General features: G+C 34.2%; 1 long non-coding RNA gene across 2 annotated transcripts in view; it reads right to left on the reverse strand.

Annotated features, from left to right (window-relative positions):
* The window catches only part of LOC114945317 (uncharacterized), a 116,700-nt gene that overhangs the window by 75,154 nt on the left and 19,788 nt on the right, over window positions 1–21,758 (reverse strand). For both annotated transcript variants that reach the window (XR_003822371.2, XR_003822372.2), the window contains exon 6: window positions 7,155–7,190. This is a non-coding gene — a long non-coding RNA (uncharacterized LOC114945317). The remainder of the gene's footprint in view (window positions 1–7,154; window positions 7,191–21,758) is intronic.

Below are 21,758 nucleotides of genomic sequence, written 5' to 3' on the forward strand. Positions count from 1 at the left end.
CGCGGATGACGCGTTATTTTCCGATGAGATTATTTCCGGTAAGGTCCGCGTGATTCCGCGCTGCGTCACTTCCTCCTCCGCGTTTCGCGCGCACCGACGTCTTCTATTCTCCGTACATACATATAATCTTCGCGTCAGCTCCGTTTCTTTGCCGCTCATTGTCGGACTCATTGCGCCGAATTACGTCATCTTGTGGAAATCGTTTCTACTTCCTCCGCGCGCGTACCCGAGCGAAAATAGTTTCGCGCGAGTTCGCCGTGCCCGTTGTAAGTAGGAACATGAGTTAATTCAAGAATGCTCTTCACGGCTAAATTATTCGTCGCAACGATAATGGCAGCGATTGTAGAAAAGAGACTCGCCTTTCTGACCGCGGGCGATGTTAGCCAAAGTGATGTAAAAATACATTTTTTTTTTTTTTATATATATGTACTCCTCGATTTCGCACATACATAACTGTGATTTTTTTGCAGAATTATATAAAAGATTTACTATAAGAAAATAATTTTGTATATCTCTTTTACAAGTATTTTTACAATCTTTTTATTTTTAACTTTATATTTGCTGTAATATTTCATCTAATAATATATGTTAATCATAATATTATCAATATCATATAACATTAATTTTCTACGAGATGAAGATATCATCAAGATTATCCGCGATAAAATTCGTATGTGATAACCATAAACGTACTTAATTTTTTTTCTTTTTTATTTCACCAATCAAATATTGCTTCTTATAAAACGTAATAATTTTTATATCACAGACTTTATAGTAAGACTTTTGATTAAATTTTCGTGTTGCATATTTAATTTGAATAAAATGTCTTAAGAGCATAAATGTGAAGACACGTTGCAAGGTGAGACAGTATTATTTTTTGACATTTTTTTCTTCCACAAAATCGCTGGTTACGTAATTGCAAGATCGATAAAATCAGGCTTTTGTCCAAACACGCGTCAAGCTGCAGTCGAGAGCACTACGCGATCTTTATCTCGAGTGCACTAACTACTTCTGTCTGATTAAAGAGAGTCAGATATCGTGAAACGGACGTGCCGATGACACGATAGCATTATTCGTCATAGCGCGCGCGGTTTCCTCGACGTCGTCGAAAAGCCCGCGGAGACTTCCGGTCGCGACGAAATCCCGCCGCTCACCGACCCTGACCGAACACACCCGTGACAATTAGTTCCAGCAGTGATTCGGTTCCCACGCGGTACGATTAAGCCTATTAATAACGTCTTGCGTCCCGATTTAAGTATATGTTCGTTCGATCTTAAGAATTCTCTCCCTCTTCTCTTTTTGAAGCGATCAAAGTGCCATAAATATGTCTGATTCACAATGTAATTTGACACATGTAGAATATATATTTGACAAGTATTATGCTCCAAACCACACTTAAATAATTCGTGAATCAAGTGAATCACTTAATTCTTTAGCGAAAAAATGTAAGACTTTTATATACCTATCTAATTAAAATTAGATATTCAATTCTTTGATTCATAATGTAATTTGATATATGTAGAATATATATTTGACAAGTATTATGCTCCAAACCACACTTAAATAATTCGTGAATCAAGTGAATCGCTTAATTCTTTAGCGAAAAAAATGTAAGACTTTTATATACCTATCTAATTAAAATTAGATATTCAATTCTTTGATTCACAATGTAATTTGATACATGTAGAATATATATTTGACAAGTATTATGCTCCAAATCATACTTAAATAATTCGTAAATCAAGTGAATCACTTAATTCTTTAGCGAAAAAAATGTAAGACTTTTATATACCTATTTAATTAAAATTATATATTCAATTCTCTGACTTTACATCGTCTATTCGATATTTTCTTGTGATTGTACGTGATGTAAATTTTCCGATATTTGATCTTCCAATAAACTCTGTTATTTCGAAGTAACATGACATAACTGTCATTTTATATTGCAAAACATGTGTCGTTTACATCGTATAGACATTGGATTTATTGTTTAATTTTTAAAAATTGAAAAAATACGATAACGTAAAATTAGATAATCGATACATCCAATGTTTATAATCACAGAATTCTTCGCTGAAATAAAAAATCTAGCTCAATACTAAACGTTATATTGAGAAGAATTTCATGTGACAAATTTGAAAATTTATAATCCCGAGGATAAATCAAATATCCAATGCAATCCTCTCATATTGTAGCCGCGGTTAGAACAATGCATCCATTTAGGCGATATCAAATCTTGGCGGCAGCTGCGACTTATTGTTGGTGCTACGTATAGAATCGATATATGCGCAGAAAATTGAAAACCGCCACAATCAAGCTTCAAGAACGTATCAAGCTTCAACGATCTGCCGGAAAATTAACTTTAAATGCAATTTAACGCGATTAATTAAAAATTCTTTAACTCTCTCTCTCTCTCTCTCTCCTCCAGCAAATAAATGAATATTTTACTAAATGTCTGTGCAGGGGAACCTGTTTACGACGGATGGCGTTTCGAGATATCGGCAAAATGCCGCGCCGCCGAACGGATGTCGTAACTTGCGATAATTATAAAACGCAACGTTAAATAGGCGAGTCCGTTTAACAGGAGAGAGAAGGCAGGAAACGATACAGTCGAGGATATAGCAAGGATTCACGATGCTATTTCACGGCGACACGTAAATAGAAATTCTCCTTCGCGTTGTCAGTTCAGCGAGATTAATTCTGATTTTAATGCGATAGATTTGTATTATTAATAGACCGTACAATAACGGTGATCAGGCAATCTGATCGTCCGTGAGATCGGTCTTATTACGTAAATTGAGAGAAGGAAAAATACTGCCGCCTTCTTTGCGTGCCAACGACTGTTACACGGCGGATTAATAAATGATAATAGACGAGGCGGAGAAAGGTTCGCGCATTAAAAGAATCGTAATAACGAATCAATGACGGCTGCTGCTGTTATTAGACGGAAACTATGCGACTTCGGAGGCACCCATGTTATTCGCCTTTCACCGTTATCGTGGCATACCGTTCAGGTACGACCCGCATGTTTCCGGAACCCCGTTAAAATATTTGTGAAATATTCAACTTTTGTACCAGGAAAAATGTTACGAAAATGTCATTAGTTCTAGATTAAAAGTGTCACCGACACCAGTGTTCTCTATTAAGAGCAAAACTTAATTTTCCTCGTTCAAAAGATAATGATATTTTTGCAGAGGTTATTTTATAATAGATCTTATCTTATACGTACCTTTCTTATAATCTTTTTATACATTTAATTTGTTACATTACTTATTAACTCCTTTTTTATAATCTGCTTCGTAAAATTTACGAAAAATTTTTTCTTAATTTTAGAAGTTAAATCTTTTGGCGAGTGCAAATAAATCAAACACTCGATAGAGTGATAGTAAATTGACAAGAATAAATGCATACAAGTATAACATATAAGCAAATATTTTTAAAGAGCAGCGTCAAACCAGACAAAAGCTTTTGGGATATATTTTATCAAAGATAAAAAAACTTGTGTGTGGACACAAGTTTATCAATTTATAAGATGAAATTCATATAATAAAATCCCTTCCCATAAAAATCTGCAATAAATGTTTCTACTTTTTTAGACTATAGTGTTTCTATAGTTCAAATTTCGTTTATTTATAAATAATAAAATACTTTATATGTTAAATATTTTGTGCACTTTAAACTAATGCACCGTTAATTCTCACGCTGAAACAATGTGATATATAGCGCATGTTTAACGTAGGAGTCAGATACTGTTATCGAGACACTTCACGCCAACTCTTATTTTGTATGATATTCATGTTCTCTCACAACTTGTATTATTATCGTAAATATTTTGGATGTGCCTATGTGCACTACAGTTTTATATAACCAGCATATTTTATAGAGAAAGAGAAGATATCTTCTTTCAATATAATTAACGTTTATACCAATAAATGTTTATAATCCAATAAACAATTATACATATACTAGCTTTTCGGACCGCGCTTCGCGCGGTCCTCAAAGCCAGCCTTTCTATTCGGACCGCGCTTTGCGCGGTCCTCATATAGTCTATATTAAATCCGTTTTAACACAAAAAATTAATTCTTTTTTTGTATTACCGCGAACTACTTCCACATTTGTTGTTCGACTTTCACGAAATTTATACCAAAATAAATGTTTAAATTTTTTTCTGGATGACTACTATGTTATCTATTTCTTTCTCCCAGATATTTTATTTTCTTTTTTTAAGACACGCTTTCTCTCTCTCTCACTCTAAAACACACGCGCTCCCTCTCTCTCTCTTTAAGACACATGCTCTCTCTCTCCTTATCTCTCTCCCTCCCTCTTTCTTTAAGACACACGCTCTCTCTCTCTCTCTCTCTCTCTCTCTCTCTCTCTCTCTCTGTGTATGTGTGTGGGGTTTTTTAAGTTTACGCTTTCACCTACGCATCCACCCACACAATCGCATATTTATGAACGAATTTTTTAAAAAATTGGTACCAAAATGTTGCAAATTTTTGGCGACGATGTGGTTTTTTCAAGTGTTACACCTCCACCCACACGCATGCGCATTTATGGACCAATTTTCACGAAATTAGTACCAAAATGTTGCAAATTTTTCTGAGAAAGCTGCTGTGTGGTTTTTTTAAGTTTTATCCCACCCACGCATGCATTCACGCATTCACACATTTATTCACATACTTTTTTGAAATTTGTAGTTAAATTTTGTTGGAGATGGCTACTATGATTTTAACAAATTTTTATCATCCTATTATCACCCACGCACCCATGCACCCATTTGCATACGCATTTATTGACTTGGTCACACCAAGAAGTAATTTTTAAAAAATTTGTGTACGTATTTGTGATTATGTGTGCAATTCGTGTAAATAAACCTTTAATTTGTATGCAATTTTCACGAAATTAGTACAAAAATGTTGCAAATTTTTGCAATCACAAACATGTACACAAATTTATTTAAAATTACTTATTGGTGTGACCAAGTCAATAAATGCGTATGCACATGGGTGCATGGGTGCGTGGGTGGATGAATAGGATGATAAAAATTTGTTAAAATCATAGTAGCCATCCCCAACAAAATTTGAGTACAAATTTCGAAAAAGTCTGTGAATAAATGTGTGAATGCGTGGGTGAATGCGTGGGTGGGATAAAACTTTAAAAAACTACACAGCAGCTTTCTCAAAAAAATTTGCAACATTTTTGTACCAATTTCGTAAAAATATTGGTCCATAAATGCGCACGCGCGTGGATGAATGCGTGGGTGGAGGTGTAACAATTGAAAAAACCACATCGTCGCCATCTTCAAAAAATTTGCAACATTTTGGTACCAATTTTTAAAAAATCGGTTTATAAATATACGATTGCGTGGGTGGGTGCGTGGGTGGAGGCGTAAACTTAAAAAAATAAAACACCAGCTTTGTCAGAAAAATTTGCAACATTTTGGTACTAATTTCGTGAAAATTGGTCATAAATGCGCATGCGCGTGGGTGGGTGCGTGGGTGGAGGTGTAACACTTGAAAAAACCGCATCGTCGCCATCTCCAAAAAATTTGCAACATTTTTGTACCAATTTCGTAAAAATATTGGTCCATAAATGCGCACGCGCGTGGATGATTGCGTGGGTGGAGGCGTAAACTTAAAAAAATAAAACACCAGTTTCCTCAGAAAAATTTGCAACATTTTGGTACTAATTTCGTGAAAATTGGTCCATAAATGCGCATGCGTGTGGGTGGATGCGTGGGTGGAGGTGTTACACTTAAAAAAACCGCATCGTCGCTATCTCCAAAAATTTTGCAACATTTTGATACCATGTGTTCAGAAATATTGCAAAAAAAATTTTTTTTCGCAAAAACATACCCTCCTCTGAAGAAAAAAAATAAAAATAAAAAAATTAAAAAAAAAACCCACAGCAGCCACCCCCGAAAAATTTGCAACATTTTGGTACCAATTTCGAGACAATCGGTCCACAAATGCGGAAGTAGTTCGGGCACAGACAGACAGACAGACAGACGGACGGTGCTTATATATATAGATTAAATTAATCCCTCTCTCTCTTTCTCTCTCTCTCTCTCTCTCTCTCTCTCTCTCTCTCTCTCCCTCTCCCTCCTCAATATTATATATAATAATATAATATTATAAATAAATATTATGTAATATAATCATTTTTTGCAGTAAAACAGAAAGCTCGATGGGCAAGAGCCGGAAGAGGTACCAATTTAAAAAAAATCGGTTCATAAATATACGATTGCGTGGGTGGGTGCGTGGGTGGAGGGGTAAACTTAAAAAAATAAACCAGTAGTTTTCTCAAAAAAATTTGCAACATTTTGGTACTAATTTCGTGAAAATTGGTCCATAAATGCGCATGCGCGTGGGTGGATGCGTGGGTGGGTGCGTGGGTGGGGGTGTAACACTTAAAAAAACCGCATCGTCGTTATCTCCAAAAAAATTTGCAACATTTTGATACCATGTGTTCAGAAATATTGCAAAAAAAGATTAAACATACCCTCCTCTGTAGAAAAAAAAAAAAAATAAAAAAATTAAAAAAAAAACCCCACAGCAGCCATCCCCAAAAAATTTGCAACATTTTGGTACCAGTTTCACGAAAATCGGTCCACAAATGCGGAAGTAGTTCGCGTACATACATACAGACAGACGGTGCTTATATATATAGATTATATAATTGTTTTTACATAGTATTAATATAATAATAATAGTTTACGATGTTTGGCTACTTTCAAATTAGATGTAAATTAAAATGCTTGTTACATTATTGATTATTTAAATATTAAGTATTAATGCTTCTTTATAAAATCATTGAATGTTTAACTTAATCTGAATAACGAAATGCTTAAATATTTCTTCGTCAAACATTATGACAAAATGTAGTATAACATATATATTTCTATTTTTTACAAAGTTAATTTTTCAATAGATTGTTATTTTAATTGTTAAACAAAGTTATTTTTCAATAAATTATTAAAACATTACTGCTTTTATAATAAATTATATTTAAAATATTTGAAATATTTATCAATGTTGAATGTAACTTGTGAGAAGTATTAAATAGGTAAACATCGTTACATTTATTATATTATTAATAGGCTACCCAATCATAAACACAGTAAAATAATATAAGATCAAATGAATTTTACTCACCGGTGATGCACAACGACAGAGATTCATATACAATGTCTGTAACATACAAATATATTCAAATTATAAAGTAGTGTCGAAAATAATTATTTTTTCAAACAAAATTTCAAATAATAAATTATCGTGCGGAATTCATTCAACGAAACTATCACACGTTCATATTACCGAAGTGATACATCGTATAATAGTACGTGATTGCTCTATACATTTTTCGTATTCACTACTACATATTTATTTGAAGGCAATATTTATTCTTATTCATCGTTCATTTAAACATTTCATATTAAAACATTTTACACAATACTCTTATTGTTAGAACTATGGTCGCGCGGAATTTATTCGATAAAATTATCACATATTCGCATTATTGTCTCGATATACTCTATTTAAGTAATGTAACAATATAATGATCGCTCGATACTCTTCACGACACTTATTGTTACATACTTTTGGACGATTTATTTTGATAATCACAATTCAGATATAATCGTAATCTAAAATCATAAGTCAAATACAATGAGGTAAATGATTCGTATGACTGCAATATTCTGTAATATAATTATAACTATAGTGACTAAACTATAAAATTTCGTTAATGATCAAAAAGTATGAAAAAATTATGCATATCATATTAATTTGTATTACACGCTTATTCGTATTTTAATTTCATTAGCAAATCATTTTCCGATATCGCGATCGCGTTTAGAAAGGAATTCAACGGAGCGTCTCGCGTTATGATTTTTCTGATCAAGTGTCGGAGCGCGAATAATGACAAAGTCGATGCACGTAAACAATAGGCGCGCTAAATGACATCAAGGCCGAATACTATGTTATTGATATGTAATTCGTTGTCGATATTGCACGCACTGCGACATATAAAAATACATGGAATTAAATTATACAAGTAATCGTATTTAAAAAAAAGGAATGAATTATTTATTAAACGATTTGCGTTTCTCATGAAGCTTATCTTTATTTTAATTACTCGAATCTGTGTTTCAAATTACGCGTTCTCAATCTATATATTTCGATCGTCGAACAATGAAGAATCGGACGAAATTTTTTTGATTTTGATTGTTGAAATATTTTACTTGCTACGTACATATATACAAATATGTACATATATATATATACGCGGGATATTAAATTATATGAGCATTTTAAAATAATTGCACGCGCTGATAATTGCTAATTATAATAATTATGCAGAATGATCGCATTTTGCATAATATTACACGCATGATAATACGATAATATATGAAGTGCGATTACACCGTTACCTTCTTGTTCGAGTCTTACTATATGAATGACGCCAAGGTTGTATTGTGTATACTTCACCTACGTATCAACTATACCCTACATGTATGCCAACTATACCCCACCAGTTACACATTCCACAGCATCCGTGATACAATCATTTAATAAATAATCCGTATTTTTTTAAATGCTTGTATAATTTAATATTCCATATGTATGTATGTATATGCATAGCATATAAAGTATTTTGCGCGATAATACTTAGAGTCGAATGTATTTCTCAGTCTGAATATGATCACCAAATTATATGCATTATCGATAATTTAAATGGCGATGCAAAATATATATAAATACAAACACATTTATAAAAATAATATAGAATATTAGTCATAAATGATGCAATAAAATAATTTATAATTTTATTTTCATTTTCTGCCACTTTGATTGCTACTTCAAATGAATATATCGCAAAAGATATTCACTTTAATAAATTGCGATACGCGCATGAGTCATTAATAGCGAATTAATTATTTGTGAAAGATTGATAATCTTTATTAATTTATAGAAAATAATTGCGTTATGCAATTCCAAATGTTTATAACGATCGTATTCCGAGAGATATAATACAATGATATACAGCGAGACTCGAGTGGAAAGATAACGTCACGAGACATTCTGCGTATCATTGCATTACTTTTTCAAATGCAATCGCGAAAAATTTAAAAGATGCCAAACGCAATCATTCAAATAATTATTACAATTAGCACGATTATCAGTTCGCGTAATTAATTATCTCCCGTGATAAACGATATAAAAATATTTCGATGACGGCTATTTGATTCAAATAACGAAATGGCATAAGATATATCGACGATGTTTATTAATTAATTAATAATATGCGTATTTCCCAGTATTTATATATCGTTGGAACTATATATTTGTTTATAATATCTATTAATTATATATTTGTTTATAATATCTACTAATTATATTTTATGTATTTCCTGGCGATCCATCGCGTCTTAACTTGGCAATTCGAGTTACGTAGTACCTATTGAGCGATATCAGAACGAAATTATCGATGATTCATGTCATTTCCGAATTTTTTGATCGTTAACGAAATGTCGCAGATAGGATTTAAATCGAGCGATAATCGCGCGGCGTATTTAATTATTAAATATAGCGGTAACTAACGAACCATGTTTTGATATCTGTCAAAGACAGATGATGAAAAATTCAGCATTTGCACATCGCTAATTTATTAAAATATGTATTTTATATAATTTATTCGATCGAAATCTATATCATGACATATCGGATATTTGATTTTCGGATATTACATCCTCAGAATATTTATCTTCAATTTTAACTTGTATATTTAGTTTATGTTATAATGGAAGAAAAAAAAGAGAAAGAGTATACATTCACGATTTGTAAATCTCACAATTTCTTGCGATTACAGTTGCAGTTACATTAGTCACTCGTAATAATGTAACTAAAGTATCGCGTGTGAATAACGTTGAATAAAATTTGTGCAAAATTATATGTACATTTTCTATTGATTAGTGCGCGCATTAATTTTATAATTAACCATGTTTTCGTAAATGAGTGTTATATGTATAAGTGCCAGAAAAAAAAACATTAAAAAATTAACAAGTGAGAAAGAGAATGGATTCAGAAAGGCATTAAACGACGACAGAGCAAAACTGGGATAAGATATTTTATATTTGTTACTTACAACATTAATGTCTCGTTTATCTACGAAATTAATTTAATGAGATATAAAATCTTAATAGAAAAGAGGACTAATTTGGGAAAATTAAGTTTAATGACATCCTGCTAATCTATAAATCAACTAATTTATTACCAAAGTCGCTGTTGGTGCCCCGTGCGATTTCCCATCGATATCGACATCATTTCATAATCAAATTAATCGAAGAAATGTATTTCCGCATGTCTTTTCTCGAATTAGGGCAACATTATTTTCATATCATGATGCGTGTGCGTGATCATGATGTTTGTGCATATTTAATTTTACGTCAATATTTGGGCTGTATCGCGCAGCAGATATGGTTTCATTATATTATTGTAACATACTTCAATATTGTTAGAATAAAGCGCGATGAGAAATAGTGGGTTCTCTAGTGCTCAAGATTAGAGACAAGTGGCATCAGCGATATTATCTAATTTAAAGCTATAGTTGAAACACACATATGCGCTGTTAGACTGATTACTTAGCTAGTGTGTATTTTTATTCACTTGCTACACAGTTAACATTTTTTCTCCGTATTATTTTAAAGATTACGCAATATATGTTCCAATCATACTTGAAATGATAACATATTCTCTTCTGATAAATCTTTAATTATCTATAGACTAATTATATATGGACAATATAATATTTTTTAGACAAAAATAAAAAAATTTAATTAAATAACACATAATCCTATAAAATAAAAAACGTATATCTTGTCATTATACCTATATTAAAAACAAAATAATATAGAAACGAAACATCAATATTATATGAATAATAAAACTGTCTATAAAAAATAAAATTGTGTATGAAGAGTGATATTCAATTCATTCCTCATCGTGATTCTCCGCTTTGCAACCAATTCTGTCGAGCAGACGGCACAGCTGTATCGAGTGTTTATATCATGAATCATGGTGCAGGAGAAAATTATTCGGCGCCCGTAGTTAATGGTAATCACTTAATTACGTTACGATGCTTTGTTCACGAGTACTCGCTTCGAGTACTCCAAGTGCGGGATCGCTACGTTGACCGCGATCGATTATCTCGATTTGGTTGCGGCCGCGTGATTAGAATACCGATTAACCGTGATTAGACGTGACCGTGGACATTCCTGCCGCACGCAAATGCCTGTTGGTTACAATGGTGTCGAACAACAGTGTTATCTATACAGTGGGACCACGTACGTATGTATGTGCGTGCGTGCGTTGGACCATAAGCCCCGATTATGCGTTTCCCTAAACCTCTGTCGGGCACCGCAAAGGAAAATTTCCAGCGGTCTCGGGGTGATCTGAATATTTTCCTCCCTTTTTAAGAATTATTCAAACTCGATATTATAAAATACTGATAACGTTAAAAATTAATATACACAGTGTAACATCACGCCCGCTTTTAAATTGAAATATATTTTATTAAATACATTTTTTTGGTGTCATTTTTGTTTGTGAAACTATAAATCACATGCAACTTTCGATTTTCACACTTTAAGAAAGTTGGATGAGACTTGACAGTTCACAGTTCTGAGCTCGCAAAAATTCTAGAGAGGGATATCGGATAAGAAAAAAATAGCACAGGTCCCTTTGTTTGGCGCGGATCGAGACCTAAAACGGAATCTCGTTCAAGAACAGGTCTGTCGAGCATATAATTTCCTCGGGAATCGCCGATAGCAGAAGCGCGCGAGAAGTGGCGGGAAGACAGAAGGATTGAGTAACGGATCGGCGAACGAGGTGAAAGAGAGAAGGAGAAGGGAGAGAACGCGGAGAGACTAAAGGGGATCGAGTATTAATAGAGACTCGGGCGACTGGAAGCCGGAACTGAGCAGCGCGCACCTCTTCCTCCTCCTTCTCCTCCATCTTCTTTTATCTCTTCAAAGAGAGAGAGAGACAGAGGGAAAGAGAGGTCGCCTTATTTATAAACGGCGAGATGAAACGTGGCTGCGCCATCGTGAGAGGAAACCGTTCTCGTACTCATACTCATAGCGATCCAACGCAGCTCCCACGCTTCCACAGATGCATTATAATGCATGCGCGACTGCACCCCTGACGTAACGCAAGCGGTGCATTTATTTAAAAAAAAATCACGCCTGCATTATTATTATTATATTATTTAAGTCGACTTTCTCCGCACGAGTTCGATAGCGTCTTATCGAATGCGTAACAAACCTACGCGGCATGGTGCACGACCAATGGTGTTTTTTTTTTTTTTTCAATTGCGAATAGTAGAAATCGAAGTGGAAGTAGAGAATTATGGTTATCTATATTTCCATGGTAGGCAATCTCTCGAGTACACGAAAAGAATTTTCCCTTAGAATTTACTCCGAAAGTTATGGTAATCGTGCGGGACAATATGATATTGGAAAAATTGTATAAATTTTTTATTAATATGTACTATAATAAAAAGTATTTATATGTAATCAGTTTTACTACGTACATGTAGTAAAATTAATCGAACATATTTTATATTTTATTGTGAATATTAATATTTTTTCTTTGTGGTAAACAAATTAATTAAGAGAAACTTTTATAAAATTCTTCCAATGCCATATTGTCCCACAATTACCACGATTTTTAGGGTAAATTTTAAGAGAAAATTCTCTTTGTGTAGAATTAATGAAGAAATATTAAAGAATGTGAAAAAATAAAATTTATATTTTTTTAGTTTATTCGAATCAGATCTAATTTTGTGAGAAAATTGAAAATTAGTTGAATTAAAATTTATTCAAAACGCAGATTAAAGTTTTGCATACACGATAGGCAGAGTATCGACTACTTTGTATGTTTTTCTTCCAAATTCTCTAGATATTAAATTATTCACCACTAATGCAGTTCTTATTAATAATTTCAAGTTGCTTTTGAGTTTAAGACGTAGACAATAGTATACCAGTAAATTTAATAGTTGTACAAGAAAATTGGCATGTTTTACAATTAATTGTCCTAAGAAGCTTAAAATAAAAATTAGGAAATTAGAAAGTAGCGACGCGAAAGAAAAGAGAGAGAAGAGCTTTCTCAATTGCATTTTAAGAAAAGATCTCTCTAAACGATATTTACAAATTTCTGAAGGCTCGTTATATATGCATATATACATATACATACAATATATATCTGGTTAACGGCGATATCGAGAGAGACGGAAATGTTTGACGTACCGTTAACATTTCAAAACAATACATTCTTGACTTTCGTAGCACGGAATTAATTAACAACTTGTTAATTTCCTGAGTCCCTCTCCGTCCGGCCGGGGTCTTATGTCATTAGCGTGTCATACTTTTCACTATGGACTCGCACTTTCATACCGGCAGTAATAGCGATTGAGTCTCGGATAAGCGCGCGTGTGCATAACGGGCTCGCGGCGTTCTCAAGGCTGAAGAAAAACGCGGTGTCTATGCACGTATACACACCAGTGAGAAACGCAATTTATAGATAATGCACAATACAGTAACGTACCGTTACAACCGGTACTCGGCCTCGACGTTACTTCGCGCTAATGCTTCTCGTGCTAGCGCTTTTCGCCCATTAATCGATACTCGCGCTATTACATGCGATTCGTCAGTAGTATATAGTGTCCAGCGAGCGTGCTTCTAAATTTGCACCACAAACGCGATATAGATCGAGAAAATTATTTATCTCGCGATTTCACCTTCTTTTTAGCTTTGCTTCGCAAATGTCTATATACATGGACATAATAAAATATTTAAATAATATATATTTAAATTAAAAATAAAACAATTTGTAACACTTTTTTTTTCAGAAATACATGCTTTTAAAGGAGGAAATATTTTCGCGCACATTTATATTTATATTTTTCTAAGCGAAAAATATATTCATAATATTACATCGCGTTGCGGGAGATGTTTTTGAAGGATACGTCTAAAACCATCGACAATGTTCCCTCGAGCTGATGGTGCATCAGCATCTCTGCGGCAGGATTTACAAAGAGGTTCTCAGTTACCAAATATCGGATGTATAATACCGAAGAGTTTCCAAAACAGTGTATGGATACGTGTACACTGTAGCTGTAGAAAATAGAAAAGAAATACCGGCGGCGAACTTCCGCGAGCTCGCGGAAAACGGATGAAATGCCGGAACGAGAATAGAAACACAATCTCCATGCGCGAGTGAAAAAGAAACAGACAAGAGAAACAGGTATATACCGGTTATTTTTGCAAGCTCCGTAAATCGTAGACACCTCTTATCTCGTATAATTCGATATTTCGCGACGTGATTAATTAAACATATGTGCGAAACATAATAGAACGTTGCCACGAATTTTCTAGGTGAAATCAAACAAGCGCTCTTCTCATCTTCCTCACGAATAGCTGGACCGAAATAGAAACTATTTCGCGGATTCTAGACGCGATGCTAGACATAAACCAACGGAGTTATTTGTAACTTCGTCCCAACAAGTGCGTTAATATGCACGTTGCGGAACGCGAGAAATTATAATCTTGAGGGTTAAATATCATTTTTAATCAAATATTTATATAACCATATTTTTCTTTAATATCGTAAATTTTATTTTTTATATCATCACCCTTTGGTGATAAATGATAAAATATACTCTCTAAATTTCTGGAAGTGGAATCTCACTTCAAGAAATTTAAAGAGTATATTTGTATAAGATATTTAAGAGATGACTTCCAATATATATTTCTCATTATTACTACCTAAATATTACTTATAAGAAAAATATGAAAATATATTTATAAGATACTCATTATGTATTACTATATTTATATCAATGCAATATATGAAAAAAAATAGTTTTCTATCAAAATGCTAATTTCGTTACACAACCACTCACGAATTTCTCATTATACGATTGCTGGCATGATGACCAGATGTTGAAATTTATCTGGTGAACTGTTAGACCGCCGACGAGCCGGAACAAACTCGAAGTAAATGACGCTGATTTGCGACCGTTAATAGTCTTCTTTTATTCGTAGCGATATTATAGCGCCGATTAGCTGTCAACACGCGAATTACCCACACACACACCGATGTGCATCGCGTATACTAACCGATATATTTACACGAGCGGATACGTGTGCTTGCGACTCGCGAACGTCACACAAACACACGTGGTTCTCGACCGAAAGAGAGAGAGAAAGAGAAGGAGACGCCTAACAAGCGCGTCCAGCGCCGACGATAAATCAACGTTGCGCAATCGAGAGGTTGATTTATATCGCCTGACGTGTGTGCTGTTGACCCGCGCGATTGCTTCCTTTTTTTCCCTACCTCCCCTTTTTCTCACCCGTCTCCCGCTTTTTGCGTTCGAGTTTCTTTTCCGCTCGCTGTTCCTGTGGAAATTTTCCGAAGCGGTCGCGGTGTGGGAAAATGTACCATTTTAAACCATAAATGGTTTGCTTGATTGCTACTTTTCTCTCGTTTTTGCGACGATAATAAAATATCCTCCCCATCACCTCTTTGAGTAAATATTTTAGACACGTGTTATGAATATTGCATAAGATATTTCGCGAGATTTGCGATATAATTCAAGAACGCAAATAAATGTTTTGTTATACTCGTGTTGTTGTGTAACTATATTTTATATTAAACTATACACACACATCTCTCTGTTATTCTCACATTTATAATTGTCTATAGATAATGTCTGTAAAAGAAAAAAAAGTAAATTTTTTACTGCAAGTAATTGACTTTTGATTCCCGTCTAGCGTCAATTGTGCTCGAGATTGGATTACTCATTTGATTTAAAAAAAAGAAAAGAAAAGAAAAACTTATTATGTCGCTTACCGCACGCGTGTTGTCGGTACTCATTTCCTCGCGCTGATTACCTCATCATGTTCGGCTTTTCCAACGCGGACACGGTATCTCGGAAATATATCGATACACGCCTAGCTGCCCACGTGCCACCTTCGAGACGCCGGTACGAGAGAGAAAACACCATCAGTAATGCTCACTCGGGTGTGACACCCGGAGTTGCAATCGCGAGAAAGGATTGTGCTTTCATATCCGGAAAATTTATCCTTCTTTTTAATAAAATTATTTTTCAATATACTTGTCATATTGTGTTTTATTCGATTCGTTTTCCGTATGAAGAGAAATTTCTCTCAGAATTCACTCTGAAAACCATGGCAATCATGGAACAATATGGTATTGAAAGAATTTTATTAGTTTTTAAAAAATAGTGATATGTACATAATCAATTTTATTATGTACATAGCAAAATTAATCGAACATATTTTATATCTTATATTGTGGTAGATATTAATATTTTTATTGTTGTAAAAATATGAAGCAGAGAAACTTTTATAAAATTCATACCATATATTGTCTCACGCGATTACCACGATTTTCAAGGTAAATTCTAAGAGCAAATTCTCCCTGTGCAGAAATCAATTTTGATCAATTTTGATTGAGCCTTTCTCTCATCTTACGTGTGGTCCAGGAGAAATATTCTCTCGTTCTTATTACAGAAAAAATCGATTATTCATATAATTTATCGACGTAAACGACCTTACGCAATCCAGATTTCTATGCTTAGGAATTAGCTAGTATTGTTTTCGTGTCGACGAAAGTAGCGATAAATCGAACCGCGCGCATGCGATCACTGACAGAAATTCATATCAGAGATTCAGAGCAGCCATGGTACAATGTTTGTTAGTTTATGCAGGTATAAAGCGGGCGAAAACGGGCGGAATTTTAAGCAGAGCACAAATATTCATTCTGGTCATCGCCTCGGCCATCAGTGTATATGTATATCGCTGTTATTCTGCGTTTAAATATTATATTAAAAAGTTTATTGTAGTATGAGAAGTAAATATACGCGTATCAAAGTATAAGAGCGTCTCTTGAATATTGTTAATGACATAACAGCAATAATTTCAAATTTGCGATAATTGTGCTATGAGAAAAATACGTATTCGCTAAATTCTATCTGATAGAATTGAGCGAAAAAATAAGAGTCAATAATTGGATGCTGCATTTATAGAGTGAATTAAGATTTGTTCGTTTGGAATGTAAAAGCGGCGTGGAAATCAAATGACATTTAGCCACGTGTCACTAGAACAAAAATATCTTTGAAGATGCACTCAGTAAAAATTAATGCCAATTTTATTATTAAATTTAGCGATAAATTAATTTTATATGTTTACCATCTTTAGAAAAAATATCGAAGATATTGAAGAAGAGTTAAAATACTAACAGAATGTAGCAGAAAAATACATTTATTTTGCATTATACGTTTAATATGCATTTATATTATAATATTAAATAATTTAAGCTTTTTTTCTTTCATTTGCGTTCTCTTTATTCGTTAACTAATAATAATCATAAAGATTAGATCACAATGTAAAATTTAAATTTTGCATTGAAATTCTATCCTGAAACGCGCTTTTCCCTTCGTCTCCCTCCCTTCAAAACGGATTTTCTCTAGACACGACGACATAAGGCGCGCATAAGGTGAAGGTATCGATTGCGTAACGTCGATATTATGCAACCGAGTCGGCTTCCTGCTGTTATCTAACTGCACAGAGTACAGGAACTCGGCGAAGACTGGGACGCGATGATGTGACGTAGTTGCCCAAAGTTTTCTTCTTCCGCGATCGACGGCGACCGCTCGTCGATAACTTTACGTCACCGTCTGTGTACTGCTATAAACGGATTCTTACCGGAGGGCGTACTATGTAATACGTGATGAAAAAACCTAATTATCACTTGTTAAACAGGTAGCTTACAGAATCGATTGTGGGAGAAAGTATATTCGCGCATTAAAGGTGCGTGCGCACGCGATAAGTTAATGATCGATTAACCCTTTTTCGCTTAAAATGTTTTATAATTAAATATATAGGATACTACACATCAATTTCTATATATTTTGTATTAATATTTTCGTAAATAGTTTATAAAATTTCAAATTGCTTTTTTTAATAAAAGTACGATAGAGAAAATGTTTAAATTTTGGCATTTCCTATTCTGACAATTTGTATATAGAAATGAAAAAATTAACAACTTTTGTTTAAAAAATTAAAATTTAGAAAATGCTTTTCTGCTTTTATTTAATCTTAAAATTTAAATTGCATAAATAGAAAGACGTAACAAAAGTAAATATCAAAAAAGAATCATGTTATATATCTACTTTCATGTTTGAATCTTGGATTGCATAAGATTTATTGCGACTTCGATATTAAATAATTCTATCGCTATTAACTGTTTGAAGCAACTGACATTTTTCTTGCCTTGGTCTCAAGTTTTTGCGATCGAATCAACTCGTTTGGTTCCGGGACACCCTGTATGGAACATCTAATTTGAATTGCTAATATAGCAAAGCGTCAAACAGGAACATTAATCATTCTACGTCTCACTCGGCTTCATAAGATTACATACACATTCCTCTCTTTCTCTATCTCTCTCTCTCTCTTTCGTTCTGTGTGTGTGTGTGTGTGTAAGATTAGACAATCTTTCCTTCACAAATAAAAAAATTTAATTCTATTGCCAAATATCTAAATATTAAGACAATATTTATTAATTGTATTAATCATTTATTAATATAATAATATATGTATATATATTTTGCATGCTAATCTTGAAAATCTTTTACAAGATTCTTTAATTCTTATGGTTTTTAAATTAAATATAAATTAATTAGAATTTACATGATAAATACTGTTTGATAATTTTTAATAAATATACATGCTTGAACAAAATTTATCTGCAAATTTAAGACTGAAGACCCCTTTCTACCTTCATATTTTTATAAGTAAGAGAACGAGGTAGATATTAAATTATAATTTTATTTTTTAATGCAGATTAAAATTGATTTTCATTTTATACTGACGTTGTATGCACTTTCCGCATAAAACTCTGAATCGGAAGGTCACGTTTACCGCTAAATGCAGCACTAAATGAAGGTGAGAATATGTGGCAATGGTGTTCTCTTACCGTATAATTAGTGCTAAATGTGACAGTCTAGTCATGAGTTCAATTTGTCTAATATGATCACGACACGCGATTTAAACACGAAACGAGAGTCGGGCGGAGCGTGCTGAGAATGCAAGCCATTGTCTTTCGGGCGTATACACCACGCGGTAGATTAATAAATCGTGCACTGTGCACACTATGCACGTATATAAAGGCAATATCGACTCGTTCTCAATCGAAAGGTTCGCTACTGTGTAATAGCACGCGGCTGTAAAATTCAAATTAGATGAAACATTAGTTCGAACTTGTGTAAAGATATAAATTAATCACTCGCCGATCATTTATTCGTGAACTTTAGACATTTAAAAAAATTATATCACAAGTCATCTGACTCGAATAACTCTTCCGTGAAAATTCTACTACGCAAAAATGACTATTTTTGCGTCGCGAGTATATCTTTTAGAGGGCTAAAGTATACATGAATTTTAAGACATATTTTTTAATATTTTCATTGAAAGAGAGTGCAAAAATCTTAAGCTTAGATTATACTTTTTCGATTATATCTTTTCTTTTCTCTCATCTCTCCCTTTCTTTTTCTTTTGGAACTTTTCAACCACAATATTTCTGCAGCAAAGTTACATAGATTTGGTATTTAGGTTTCCTTGGGAACTTCATCGATCAACGAAATCTTGTATTCTTTTTGTTTCTCGAGACTTTCAAGCTAGAGGGATCCCTACAAATATGAGTCTTCAGAAAATTGTGACAGCCGACAAAGATAGTCGGCTGTCAAAATTTATATGGATAGAAGTTAAGAGCATTCCATCCGAGACTTAAGGAACAAAGTCGGGCAACGCAGGAGTGCGAACAAATTGTATAGGGAGACGGCGCAGCGGAGAGATTGTGTGATCTCTGAACCCGATATATATACATTACACATTACGGTGTCTCTCTCAAGGCTGCTTACGGGAGCGATAAGTATGCAATTTATGTGTGCCCGGGCAATGAGTGTTGCGTTGCGTTGTGCGTGTGCGTGTCACAACTTGCCGCGGATTGCATCAGCGACACTTTCGAACACCGTGGTGCGCTAGTCCATTGTTGCGTACCAATCGCGCATTATCGTATGGCACGCACGATCCGTTTCCACTCACGATCACCCCGTTACTTTCGTCGCGGCTCGCCCATATCTCTTCGGCCGATTAATTCGCCGCTCCGATCGGCCGCGATGATGGAAAAGATACACGCGCTTACTCCATTCCCGACGTGCAATAATGAGTACGAACAAGCTTATTATACGTTTTAAAAAGCTCGACACGTATAACGATTCTTTGTACTGCAGAATCTTATTTCTCAATTCCCAACTATCTTAAATAACATTAAAAATATAATTATCAAATGTAGAGAAATACATTTCTACATCATTTGTAGATTCAAAGACAAATAATGTACGATTTGGAACAATTCTTGCCTTTATTATATTTTTTTATTATTTATTTTTTTTTATTAAAATATCAAATACTGCCGCAAATAATAAAATAAAAAACCATGATTTGCATGAAATATTTTCGTAAAGTTATCTATTTGTCAAAATAAGAAAAATGCGAATTATGACCCGTGCATTGCTTAACGGCTCGATTTATCTCTTTTTAGTGCAATCAAGATTCTTATGTATGACAGTCGCCGGATATATCTGAAGATCCTTCACGGCCTGGCCCGCGAAACGGGTTCCTCGCAGGTGAAGGTGCGACGAGGCATGGCGCGTCCCGGAAGTAGGTGCGTCCAACGTAGTTCCTCCTTTCGAGGCCGGGACCGTTCTTAATAGTCTCGCGATTACCATTGTCATCGTTACGCGCGCTCGATATTAGCAATCGTGCTTTCTCGTGTCGTCGGCAAGCAAGTGTAAAAAAAAGAAAGCGAGAAAGAGGAAGAGGGAAAAAAAGTTATTTGTCATTTGGTTCATAAATTTTAAAAAATGTTACTCATAAAAAAACAAATATAATCAAGATTTTGTATTTTAAAGACAGTTTGAAGCTTTCGAAGCTGGGTCTACATTATGAATCTTATGTGCAGAGCAGATTGTATTCGTTGAAATTAAAATTAAAAAATTAAAAATATCTTTAATGAAAATATTTTTACTTTGACAGAAAGATTAAAATTGTCAAAAAATCAGACAAGTAAGAAATTATATACATAGTTAATAAATGAATCTAATATATATAATAGATTAAGTTTTATAAAAAAAATGATTACTATTTTGATAAAAAACCAGCGAAATTATATTGAAATCACTTTTCCAAAATATTTGTCGTAACTTCCATAAATCCCACGATAAACGCCGAAATTAATTACCCGAAGGTACAAATAATATAGAATCAGGTATATATATGTTAAAAAAGAGAGGAAAAGAAAGGAAAGAATATGCATGTTTGTCGACGAGGTGCGGGGGTCGAGGAAGGAGAGGTGAAGTCGGTCGTAATCTGTGGGAGAGGACGAGGAGGCAGCCAGGCATGTCCGAAGGAAAGGAAGCTCTGCGGACCTCAGTTCCGCTCGTTCTCGTCTTCCTATCCGATTCTCTCTTTCTCTCTCCATCTCCTTCGTAAGAGTTCGTACGAGCCACTGATTCCAAGCCGAGTGTACTACGACGACCGCCGTTCGCTAGGGCGTGGGTGTGTACGTGTGCATGTGCGTACAACGTGCGCGTTGCACGCCTGTGGAAGCGACACA

Source organism: Nylanderia fulva, unplaced genomic scaffold, assembly GCF_048542155.1.
Source record: "Nylanderia fulva isolate GAGA-0341 unplaced genomic scaffold, ASM4854215v1 Scaffold2, whole genome shotgun sequence".
In the NCBI taxonomy this organism is placed as follows: Eukaryota; Metazoa; Arthropoda; class Insecta; order Hymenoptera; family Formicidae; genus Nylanderia; species Nylanderia fulva.